This window comes from Salvelinus alpinus, chromosome 5 (assembly GCF_045679555.1).
Source record: "Salvelinus alpinus chromosome 5, SLU_Salpinus.1, whole genome shotgun sequence".
In the NCBI taxonomy this organism is placed as follows: domain Eukaryota; kingdom Metazoa; phylum Chordata; class Actinopteri; order Salmoniformes; family Salmonidae; genus Salvelinus; species Salvelinus alpinus.
Window position 1 is genome coordinate 99,333,991 of NC_092090.1, and position 13,078 is coordinate 99,347,068.

Consider the following 13,078-nt stretch of genomic DNA (forward strand, 5'->3'; position numbering starts at 1 on the left):
ATCCCAGAGCTGTAAACCTCACGGCCTGGAAGGAGGTAATCAATATCTGTATCTCAGAGCTGTAAACCTCACGACCAGGAAGGAGGTAATCAATATCTGTATCCCAGAGCTGTAAACCTCACGACCAGGAAGGAGGTAATCAATATCTGTATCCCAGAGCTGTAAACCTCACGACCTGGAAGGAGGTAATCAATATCTGTATCCCAGAGCTGTAAACCTCACGACCAGGAAGGAGGTAATCAATATCTGTATCCCAGAGCTGTAAACCTCACGGCCTGGAAGGAGGTAATCAATATCTGTATCTCAGAGCTGTAAACCTCACGACCAGGAAGGAGGTAATCAATATCTGTATCCCAGAGCTGTAAACCTCACGACCAGGAAGGAGGTAATCAATATCTGTATCCCAGAGCTGTAAACCTCACGGCCAGGAAGGAGGTAATCAATATCTGTATCCCAGAGCTGTAAACCTCACGGCCTGGAAGGAGGTAATCAATATCTGTATCTCAGAGCTGTAAACCTCACGGCCAGGAAGGAGGTAATCAATATCTGTATCCCAGAGCTGTAAACCTCACGGCCAGGAAGGAGGTAATCAATATCTGTATCTCAGAGCTGTAAACCTCACGGCCTGGAAGGAGGTAATCAATATCTGTATCCCAGAGCTGTAAACCTCACGGCCAGGAAGGAGGTAATCAATATCTGTATCCCAGAGCTGTAAACCTCACGACCAGGAAGGAGGTAATCAATATCTGTATCCCAGAGCTGTAAACCTCACGGCCAGGAAGGAGGTAATCAATATCTGTATCCCAGAGCTGTAAACCTCACGGCCAGGAAGGAGGTAATCAATATCTGTATCCCAGAGCTGTAAACCTCACGGCCTGGAAGGAGGTAATCAATATCTGTATCCCAGAGCTGTAAACCTCACGACCAGGAAGGAGGTAATCAATATCTGTATCCCAGAGCTGTAAACCTCACGGCCAGGAAGGAGGTAATCAATATCTGTATCCCAGAGCTGTAAACCTCACGGCCAGGAAGGAGGTAATCAATATCTGTATCCCAGAGCTGTAAACCTCACGGCCAGGAAGGAGGTAATCAATATCTGTATCTCAGAGCTGTAAACCTCACGGCCTGGAAGGAGGTAATCAATATCTGTATCCCAGAGCTGTTAACCTCACGGCCTGGAAGGAGGTAATCAATATCTGTATCCCAGAGCTGTTAACCTCACGGCCTGGAAGGAGGTAATCAATATCTGTATCCCAGAGCTGTAAACCTCACGGCCTGGAAGGAGGTAATCAATATCTGTATCCCAGAGCTGTAAACCTCACGGCCTGGAAGGAGGTAATCAATATCTGTATCTCAGAGCTGTAAACCTCACGGCCTGGAAGGAGGTAATCAATATCTGTATCCCAGAGCTGTAAACCTCACGACCTGGAAGGAGGTAATCAATATCTGTATCCCAGAGCTGTAAACCTCACGGCCAGGACACCCAACACCCAAGTACAGAACGGTCCAGCCATATGGACCGTAATGTTATTGTTAACCCACAATGAAGAAGCACTTCCACTGTTTTGATGGTGTTAGCATTATGTTGTAACGAAGCTAAGAGAGATTAGCAGCTCGGTGAGCTCCAGGAAACCGTAGAAACACATCAGTTACACATGTTCTCCTTCTGTTTATGCCAGCCTGATGAAGATGATGAGAGATGATGAGAGATGATGAGAGATGATGATGAAGATGATGAGAGATGTGAGTGAGTGAGTGAGTGAGTGAGTGTGTGCGTGAGTGAGTGGTTGAGTGTGTTTGCCAGGAGCAGTGGGAAAGCTATCTGTCTGGAAACTGTGTGTCTGAATGATTGATAGGTCTGAATGTGAATCTACCCAGATACCCAGAAATAATTTTGCTCTCTCACCTGTCCATGCATCCACTCATCTGAAGTGTCTGCTTTGATGACAGTGCCAAACCAAAGCTTGCTGTGAAACCAAACCTGATACAGTGAAAACACAGTGGGCCTGTCAACAGAAGCTGGACTAGACCTTTGTGTATGTTGGCCCACAGATCATCCCTGCAAATATGATATCCTCTTTCCTTAGTGCCCAGTAGGAGCACATTCTATTGAGGTTTGTGACGTGTGTGGTGGTGTTTACCAAGCCGTGGTCTGTTTACCTAGCTGTGGTCTGTTTACCTAGCTGTGGTCTGTTTACCTAGCTGTGGTCTGTTTACCTAGCTGTGGTCTGTTTACCTAGCTGTGGTCTGTTTACCTAGCTGTGGTCTGTTTACCAAGCTGTGGTCTGTTTACCTAGCTGTGGTCTGTTTACCTAGCTGTGGTCTGTTTACCTAGCTGTGGTCTGTTTACCTAGCTGTGGTCTGTTTACCTAGCTGTGGTCTGTTTACCTAGCCGTGGTCTGTTTACCTAGCCGTGGTCTGTGTACCTAGCCGTGGTCTGTGTACCTAGCTGTGGTCTGTGTACCTAGCTGTGGTCTGTTTTACCTAGCTGTGGTCTGTTTACCTAGCTGTGGTCTGTTTACCTAGCTGTGGTCTGTGTACCTAGCTGTGGTCTGTTTTACCTAGCTGTGGTCTGTTTTACCTAGCTGTGGTCTGTTTACCTAGCTGTGGTCTGTTTACCTAGCTGTGGTCTGTTTACCTAGCTGTGGTCTGTTTACCTAGCTGTGGTCTGTTTACCTAGCTGTGGTCTGTTTACCTAGCTGTGGTCTGTTTACCTAGCTGTGGTCTGTTTACCTAGCTGTGGTCTGTTTACCTAGCTGTGGTCTGTTTACCTAGCCGTGGTCTGTGTACCTAGCCGTGGTCTGTTTACATAGCCGTGGTCTGCGTATCTAGCCGTGGTCTGTTTACCTAGCTGTGGTCTGTTTACCTAGCTGCGGTCTGCGTACCTAGCCGTGGTCTGTTTACCTAGCTGTGGTCTGTGTACCTAGCCGTGGTCTGTTTACCTAGCTGTGGTCTGTGTACCTAGCTGTGGTCTGTTTACCTAGCTGTGGTCTGTTTACCTAGCTGTGGTCTGTTTACCTAGCCGTGGTCTGCGTACCTAGCTGTGGTCTGTTTACCTAGCTGTGGTCTGTTTACCTAGCTGTGGTCTGTTTTACCTAGCTGTGGTCTGTTTACCTAGCTGTGGTCTGTTTACCTAGCTGTGGTCTGTTTACCTAGCTGTGGTCTGTTTACCTAGCTGTGGTCTGTTTACCTAGCTGTGGTCTGTTTACCTAGCTGTGGTCTGTTTACCTAGCTGTGGTCTGTTTACCTAGCTGTGGTCTGTTTACCTAGCTGTGGTCTGTTTACCTAGCTGTGGTCTGTTTACCTAGCCGTGGTCTGTGTACCTAGCCGTGGTCTGTTTACATAGCCGTGGTCTGCGTATCTAGCCGTGGTCTGTTTACCTAGCTGTGGTCTGTTTACCTAGCTGCGGTCTGCGTACCTAGCCGTGGTCTGTTTACCTAGCTGTGGTCTGTGTACCTAGCCGTGGTCTGTTTACCTAGCTGTGGTCTGTGTACCTAGCTGTGGTCTGTGTACCTAGCTGTGGTCTGTTTACCTAGCTGTGGTCTGTTTACCTAGCCGTGGTCTGCGTACCTAGCTGTGGTCTGTTTACCTAGCTGTGGTCTGTTTACCTAGCTGTGGTCTGTTTTACCTAGCTGTGGTCTGTTTACCTAGCTGTGGTCTGTTTACCTAGCTGTGGTCTGTTTACCTAGCTGTGGTCTGTTTACCTAGCTGTGGTCTGTTTACCTAGCTGTGGTCTGTTTACCTAGCTGTGGTCTGTTTACCTAGCTGTGGTCTGTTTACCTAGCTGTGGTCTGTTTACCTAGCTGTGGTCTGTTTACCTAGCTTTCCTTCCAGTTCTCTGCTGCCAGTGACTGGAACGAATAGCAAAAATCGCTGAAGCTGGAGACTTACATTTCCTTCACTAACTTTAAACATCAGCTATCTGAGCAGCTAACCCGTCGCTGCAGCTGAACATAGTCCATATGTAAATAGCCCACCCAATCTACCTTGCAGTTGTAAATGACAACTTGTTCTCAACTAACAGGGTGTGAACGTTGCTGAATGGGTGCAGACAAAGAAGAGCTCTCCAGTAGGTGTACCAAAACATTCAAGGACCATTTTCTCAAAAGTGAGGTTACAAGTTTATCAACGTTCAAAGCAGAATTACTTTACCATTCTTCCTCAACTGTAATAACTGATATACCATGTTCTAGTTCTAAGTTGGTATTTTTATTCAAAGTAAAAGTAATACCATTACAAAAGTTGCTACATAAAATAAAACCGAATTGAGCCGGTCACATTTGGTCTGCGGTCTGCGGTGTTGTTGTTTGGCCCATTAGATTTTACAGCTGCTGAATTCCTTGCCTGCGCTGAGATCATGGTGCTTGTTTTTCTTCTTGTTTGTTTGTGTGTGTGTGTGTGAGTGTGTCTGCATGTTGTGTGTGGGTGTGCCTGCATGTTGTGTGTGTGTGTGTGTCTGCATGTTGTGTGTGTGTGTGTGTGTGTGTGTGTGTGTGTGTGTGCCTGCATGTTGTGTGGGTGTGCCTGCATGTTGTGTGGGTGTGTGTGTGTGTGTGCCTGCATGTTGTGTATGTGTGTATCAACCATACGTTTAGTTTGAGAGAATTCCTGCCTAATCTTCCTAATACCTCTGGGGGTAAATAACCACCTTCAACAGCTCACCAGATTACATGTAGAGGGAACGGACGTTGAACATTCCTCCTAGAGATAAGTCTTTATGTAACTCTGCCTTCCCTAAGGCACCCTACTCCCTACATAGTGCACTACTTTAGACCAGAGCCCTATGGACAATAGTCAACAGTAGTGCACTACAAAGGGAAAGGGGGCCATTTGGGCCCCGTTCTAAACAGTTGCTATCTAACTTCAGGACAGCCCTATTCCTTGTCCTGCGGTTGGTATAATGGTTTGAACAAGGTCTCGCTAGATTGGCATCAAATATGGACCAACCCTTTAGAAAAACAAAATCAAGATGGCAGACATTTTCAGTTCGATTTGGATCCTTCAAGAAAATGTTGAGTAAAATGTTGGTAGAAGATTGGATCAGGACATGGAAAATAACATAAAAACCTGTTTATGTGTCTAACAAACAAACTATTTTGTGCTTGTAGGCCTACTCTACTCACTACTTTAGAATACATTATCTGAGGGATAATAACAAAGTGCTAACTAGCTAATGCCAAGACCGCGCAAAGCTGTCATCAAGGTAGAGGAAGAATCTCAAATATAACATATATTTAGATTTGTTTAACACTTTTTTTCTTTGTTGGTTACTACATGATTCCATATGTGTTATTTCATAGTTTTGATGTCTTCACTATTATTCTACAATGTAAAAAATAAAGAAAAAAACCTTGAATGAGTAGGTGTGTCTAAACCTTTGACTGGTAGTGTATGTGTACACATATTGTCCATGTGTTTCTAGTAGATAGACCATATGGTTCAAAGAGAAAATATCCTAATTCATTTAAAAAAACATCTAATCAAAACTGGCATTATTTTCACTAAACTCTACAACACTTTCAACTATTGACTGTGTTCACACTGACACCAGTTTGACACCAGTTATTTTAACTGTAATGCAGTTGATTGGTGATGATGACCTTGTCTCAGACCTGCTGTTTTCAACTCTCTAGAGACAGCAGGAGCGGTAGAGATACTCTGAATGATCGGCTATGAAAAGCCAACTGACATTTACTCCTGAGGTGCTGACCTGTTGCACCCTCGACAACTACTGTGATTATTATTATTTGACCCTGCTGGTCATTTATGAACATTTGAACATCTTGGCCATGTTCTGCTATAATCTCCACCCGGCACAGCCAGAAGAGGACTGGCCACCCCTCATAGCCTGGTTCCTCTCTAGGTTTCTTCCTAGGTTTTGGCCTTTCTAGGGAGTTTTTTCCTAGCCACCGTGCTTCTACACCTGCATTGCTTGCTGTTTGGGGTTTTAGGCTAGGTTTCTGTACAGCACTTTGAGATATTAGCTGATGTACGAAGGGCTATATAAATAGATTTGATTTGACATGAACACGTGTTGGTGTTGACATCAATACCATTATACTCATTATACACATATATACAATAGCCTAATTTAAATCAAATTGTATTGGTCACATACGCGTTCAGCAGAAGTTATTGCGGAGGTAGAGAAATGCTTGTGTTTCGAGCTTCAACAATGCAGTAATATATTGGCTGGGCTCCTATGTCAAGCACCGGGAGATAAGGCCTCCAACATCTCAGAAGAGGTGGGGTCTTTTCGTTTAGCCGGTGGCTTGCAATTAGCTGGATGGCTACAGAGATTAGCCCTGAATCACTAGGAGTGGTGCGGAGCGGACCAATTTATTGGTTTCGTATGACGGCTCCCTGAAGTACGAATGTTCTGACTCCTGTGGAGGCCCCATCGCTGTAAATGCTGTACGGCCACTGCAGATGTCAGATTGACCATAAAATCGGCTTTCATCCCGAATGGTTAAGGTTTGGGATCGGGTTAAAACCAAAAAAGAGAAGAAAAATAAAACGTTGTGTCCACGACTGGGATCGAACACGTAACCTTCTGATCCAAAGTCATGGGACAACGTAAAACCCAACCCATCTTGGTGGTAATAACTCTCACTGCTGCCCCCTAGTGGCCATGGTTGGAAGGCATTTCCCGACGTCCTCAGGACATGAAAATAGATGTCTAATTTCGACGTCAATCTTGAACGACCTGGCTGATAAATAATTATTGTGTTGTTAACTCCTATAAATAGAGGTAGCAACGGTATTGTTAACTCGTATAAATAGAGGTAGTGATTCTGTTTCTATGTTTAAACCACCTTTTTAAGATGCTCTTGAAGAGGGCTTTTGCTTAGTAGACATAACACAAGGTCGTACACACAGAAGTAACACATCGTTGACCGTATTAGGCACGCTGGGCCCTACGACGTGGTGGTGAATAGATGGCTGATCTGGAGGGACGGAGGGTTCGTCAGTATCACTAACAGCCAAGAGGCATTGTAAGAGGATGGTTTGTCGGAGATCGAAAGTGAAAGGCCCTCTTCTCGTCACCTCTCAGTCAGTGCTGCTCCAAGAACACCCTCGTCATCGTTCAATGGAAAGAATACAATGAGAATAGAATTTACTATAGAAGCCAGGTGAATCTTTTTTTTTGTAAAAATTAATTCAAACATTTATAAAGATGAGGTTCTCTCAATGATGGTGATGTCAGACCCCCACCCCCACTACCCACCCCCACCCCCACTACCCACCCCCACTTGTTTCCCTGACCTCCCCCTGACCTCTTTGTGATGTAGAGCAGACATCTAGACTGACAGTATAAATCATTTGCTGCTTTCTATTGCGTTGTTTTGTTTGTTTATGATGACTGACTAACTACTGTAACTTTACTGACTCATTCACCTCTGAATGGAGTGGAATCAAGTCAGGGGTTTTTACGAGGGCTTTATAATGCTTTATAATGCATTCTAGGGCTTCATATGGTGTTATAATGCTTCATAAGCCTTTAAGGCTTTCCCCTGTAATACTAGCCAGTGTGGGTATGATTGTGATTTTAACTATAATTGTCCTCCGTAGTTGTGTTGTGTACTTGGATTGGGGAAATTGGGCTGCACTATGACTATGCCCTGGTCTATCAGCAAGACTAGTCTACACGTTCCATAGTTCGGTGCTTTGCAATGCAGATGTCCTTACTCCGCCGTACAGTGAACCCAACTCTACCTTGTTCAGGGTTTGTTTTGGGGCTCCTATGTTCTCTAACCTGTTTACCAGAAACACACCTGGGCTCCTATGTTCTCTAACCTGTATACCAGAAACACACCTGGGCTCCTATGTTCTCTAACCTGTATACCAGAAATACACCTGGGCTCCTATGTTCTCTAACCTTTATACCAGAAACACACCTGGGCTCCTATGTTCTCTAACCTGTATACCAGAAACACACCTGGGCTCCTATGTTCTCTAACCTGTATACCAGAAACACACCTGGGCTCCTATGTTCTCTAACCTGTATACCAGAAACACACCTGGGCTCCTATGTTCTCTAACCTGTATACCAGAAACACACCTGGGCTCCTATGTTCTCTAACCTGTATACCAGAAACACACCTGGGCTCCTATGTTCTCTAACCTGTATACCAGAAACACACCTGGGCTCCTATGTTCTCTAACCTGTTTACCAGAAACACACCTGGGCTCCTATGTTCTCTAACCTGTATACCAGAAACACACCTGGGCTCCTATGTTCTCTAACCTGTATACCAGAAACACACCTGGGCTCCTATGTTCTCTAACCTGTATACCAGAAACACACCTGGGCTCCTATGTTCTCTAACCTGTATACCAGAAACACACCTGGGCTCCTATGTTCTCTAACCTGTATACCAGAAACACACCTGGGCTCCTATGTTCTCTAACCTGTATACCAGAAACACACCTGGGCTCCTATGTTCTCTAACCTGTTTACCAGAAACACACCTGGAAAAGCAGTTGGAACATTGAGGAAGAGATTTACAGCTGTCATTACACATTATCATACGGTGTAGTAAAACACACCTGATCAGGTTAATATGTAACTGGAATAAAGACACACACGTCTGCAAATTATTTTCAAAGTCAGAAGTAACTGCAGTTACAGATGTAGAAGAACTTTAGAACTTAGTAGTGTATTTGAGGTTTAAAAAGACTTCTGAAATGTGTCATTTACACTTTGACATTTTAGACTTGAAAACCAAATCCTGCATTCCACGGTAAGTACCTCATACCAACGGTCCAGCACGGTGGTGGTAGTGTGATGGTTTGGGGTCAGCATGGTGGTGGTAGTGTGATGGTTTGGGGTCAGCATGGTGGTGGTAGTGTGATGGTTTTGGGTCAGCATGGTGGTGGTAGTGTGATGGTTAGGGGTCAGCATGGTGGTGGTAGTGTGATGGTTTGGGGTCAGCATGGTGGTGGTAGTGTGATGGTTTGGGGTCAGCATGGTGGTGGTAGTGTGATGGTTTGGGGTCAGCACGGTGGTGGTAGTGTGATGGTTTGGGGTCAGCATGGTGGTGGTAGTGTGATGGTTTTGGGTCAGCATGGTGGTGGTAGTGTGATGGTTAGGGGTCAGCATGGTGGTGGTAGTGTGATGGTTTGGGGGTCAGCATGGTGGTGGTGGTAGTGTGATGGTTTGGGGTCCAGCATGGTGGTGGTAGTGTGATGGTTTGGGGTCAGCATGGTGGTGGTAGTGTGATGGTTTGGGGTCAGCATGGTGGTGGTAGTGTGATGGTTTGGGGTCAGCATGGTGGTGGTAGTGTGATGGTTTTGGGTCAGCATGGTGGTGGTAGTGTGATGGTTTGGGGTCAGCATGGTGGTGGTAGTGTGATGGTTTGGGGTCCAGCACGGTGGTGGTAGTGTGATGGTTTGGGGTCAGCATGGTGGTGGTAGTGTGATGGTTTTGGGTCAGCATGGTGGTGGTAGTGTGATGGTTAGGGGTCAGCATGGTGGTGGTAGTGTGATGGTTTGGGGTCAGCATGGTGGTGGTAGTGTGATGGTGTGGGGTCAGCATGGTGGTGGTAGTGTGATGGTTAGGGGTCAGCATGGTGGTGGTAGTGTGATGGTTTGGGGTCAGCATGGTGGTGGTAGTGTGATGGTTTGGGGTCAGTATGGTGGTGGTAGTGTGATGGTTTGGGGTCAGTATGGTGGTGGTAGTGTGATGGTTTGGGGTCAGCATGGTGGTGGTAGTGTGATGGTTTGGGGTCAGCATGGTGGTGGTAGTGTGATGGTTTGGGGTCAGCATGGTGGTGGTAGTGTGATGGTTTGGGGTCAGCGTGGTGGTGGTAGTGTGATGGTTTGGGGTCAGCGTGGTGGTGGTAGTGTGATGGTTTGGGGTCAGCGTGGTGGTGGTAGTGTGATGGTTTGGGGTCAGCATGGTGGTGGTAGTGTGATGGTTTGGGGTCAGCATGGTGGTGGTAGTGTGATGGTTTGGGGTCAGCATGGTGGTGGTAGTGTGATGGTTTGGGGTCAGCATGGTGGTGGTAGTGTGATGGTTTGGGGTCAGCATGGTGGTGGTAGTGAGATGGTTTGGGGTCAGCATGGTGGTGGTAGTGTGATGGTTTGGGGTCAGCGTGGTGGTGGTAGTGTGATGGTTAGGGGTCAGCATGGTGGTGGTAGAGTGATGGTTTGGGGTCAGCATGGTGGTGGTAGAGTGATGGTTTGGGGATGCTTTGCTGCCTCAGGACCTGGACGACTTGCCTTAATAGAAGGAACCATGAATTCTGCTTCTGGACTGGACTAAACTCCTCCACAGTGATGTGAGAGACTGATCAGCAATTAGGCCTAGGCTAGGCTGTTCCTAGGCCGTCATTGTAAATAAGAACTTGTTCTTAACTGACTTGCCTAGTTAAAAAACAAACAAAAACACTACAGGAAGTATTTGGTTGTGGTCATTGCAGTTAAAGGTTGGCACAACCAGTTATTGAGTGTAAAAGGGGCAATTACTTTTACACACAGGGGAATTAGATGTTGCATAACTTTGTTTATGAAATTAATTAAATAAGTTTCGCATTTTCTGTTATTTGTTCACTCAGGTTCCATTTATCTAATATCAGGTTTTGGTTGAAGATCTGATAACATTCAGTATCAACAATATGCAAAAATAGTAAAAATCAGAAAGGGGCCAAATACTTTTTCACAGCTCTGTAATGTATGTGTATTAATATAGTATTAAAATAGCCTGGGTTGAGTAGGTATTAATATAGTATTAATATAGTATTAAAATAGCCTGGGCTGAGTAGGTATTAATATAGTATTAAAATAGCCTGGGCTGAGTAGGTATTAATATAGTATTAAAATAGTATTAAAATAGCCTGGGTTGAGTAGGTATTAATATAGTATTAAAATAGCCTGGGCTGAGTAGGTATTAATATAGTATTAAAATAGCCTGGGCTGAGTAGGTATTAATATAGTATTAATATAGTATTAAAATAGCCTGGGCTGAGTAGGTATTAATATAGTATTAAAAATAGCCTGGGCTGAGTAGGTATTAATATAGTATTAAAATAGCCTGGGCTGAGTAGGTATTAATATAGTATTAAAAATAGCCTGGGCTGAGTAGGTATTAATATAGTATTAAAATAGCCTGGGCTGAGTAGGTATTAATATAGTATTAAAATAGCCTGGGCTGAGTAGGTATTAATATAGTATTAAAATAGCCTGGGCTGAGTAGGTATTAATATAGTATTAAAATAGCCTGGGCTGAGTAGGTATTAATATAGTATTAAAATAGCCTGGGCTGAGTAGGTATTAATATAGTATTAAAATAGCCTGGGCTGAGTAGGTATTAATATAGTATTAAAATAGCCTGGTCTGAGTAGGTATTAATATAGTATTAAAATAGCCTGGGCTGAGTAGGTATTAATATAGTATTAAAATAGCCTGGGCTGAGTAGGTATTAATATAGTATTAAAATAGCCTGGGCTGAGTAGGTATTAATATAGTATTAAAAATAGCCTGGGCTGAGTAGGTATTAATATAGTATTAAAATAGCCTGGGCTGAGTAGGTATTAATATAGTATTAAAATAGCCTGGGCTGAGTAGGTATTAATATAGTATTAAAATAGCCTGGGCTGAGTAGGTATTAATATAGTATTAATATAGCCTGGGCTGAGTAGGTATTAATATAGTATTAAAATAGCCTGGGCTGAGTAGGTATTAATATAGTATTAAAATAGCCTGGGCAGTAAGCCACATATGATGTGATTAGGCAGCCAATGGGATGGGGGAGTAAAAGGCCAGCAACACTCTGTATTTTTCAGAGACCTGTGAAATGACACCACATCAACATTCTACAGACCCTACTGACTATTCCCCTACAATCCTTTTACTGCTGCACCCAGAATAGTTCTTGCTCTAAGCCAACATGTATTACATATACAGTGATTCGTATTGGGGGCATTTTATTCTGACCTTAGAACATGTTTTAAAACCCACATTTAATGCAAATGTCACTTAAATATGAAATCATTGATAATATTTAGACTTTTTTTCTTCTTCTTCATATAACATGAATAGTTATTGATACTTTTCTACTGTTACATAGGCGACTTTTATTTTGAACATTTTAGAAATTCCGTGACCCGCAAGTACTTTTTTTTTAAGTGTTGCTGATGAGACGCTGATCATGGGATGGACTCGCAAATCAAAATGCCCCACATTGCAGCTGCAGCGCGAGTGGAAGTAGGGAGATGTGCGTTTTACGTTTCCTAATAGTGTTGAATAAACGAATTAACTCATAAAAACAGCAGCTGTTTGCTTTATTCTTTGACAGTCTCTCTCTGATCATGTTTTTAAAAGTTATCAAATCACGTTGGCTGGTATCAAACGTTGCTGGGGTCGTGGAAGCTCTGTCGGCACGGTGATTTGAGCTATCCTTCTGGCCAGCGCAGTATGCGCACTGGATTTAGCCACAGATCTCTCGGTCCACCGGGTAGGCAGAGTTAGTTTTTTAAGACAAATTAAATCGTTCAAAATGGGAACACTTTGCCTACCCAGTGCCCAGGGCTTTCTGGATCAAGTTCACCTACTGCCAACAGGGCTTCTGAATCAAGTGCACCTACCTTCAACAGGGTTTCTGAATCAAGTGCATCTATCGGCAACAGGGTTTCTGGATCAAGTTCACCTACTGCCAACAGGGCTTCTGAATCAAGTGCATCTATCGGCAACAGGGTTTCTGAATCAAGTGCATCTATCGGCAACAGGGTTTCTGGATCAAGTTCACCTACTGCCAACAGGGCTTCTGAATCAAGTGCATCTATCGGCAACAGGGTTTCTGGATCAAGTTCACCTACTGCCAACAGGGCTTCTGAATCAAGTGCACCTAACCACCAACAGGGCTTCTGAATCAAGTGCACCTAACCACCAACAGGGCTTCTGAATCAAGTGCATCTATCGCCAACAGTAGAACACGGGAAAAAATTAGCACAAGCCTTTATGCCTTTATCATTGGCTTTTCTACAGAAATGTTTGGTGTTCGACTAGGAAGGCCTTGATCCACGGGTTGGTGACCACTGGTTTATTGTGTTCCACTCTGACGATAATGACATGCATA

At 44.2% G+C, this 13,078-nt stretch overlaps 1 protein-coding gene across 3 annotated transcripts in view; it reads left to right on the forward strand.

Annotated features, from left to right (window-relative positions):
* The window catches only part of LOC139577341 (PDZ domain-containing protein 2-like), a 174,951-nt gene that overhangs the window by 62,019 nt on the left and 99,854 nt on the right, over positions 1-13,078 (forward strand). The window lies entirely within an intron of this gene.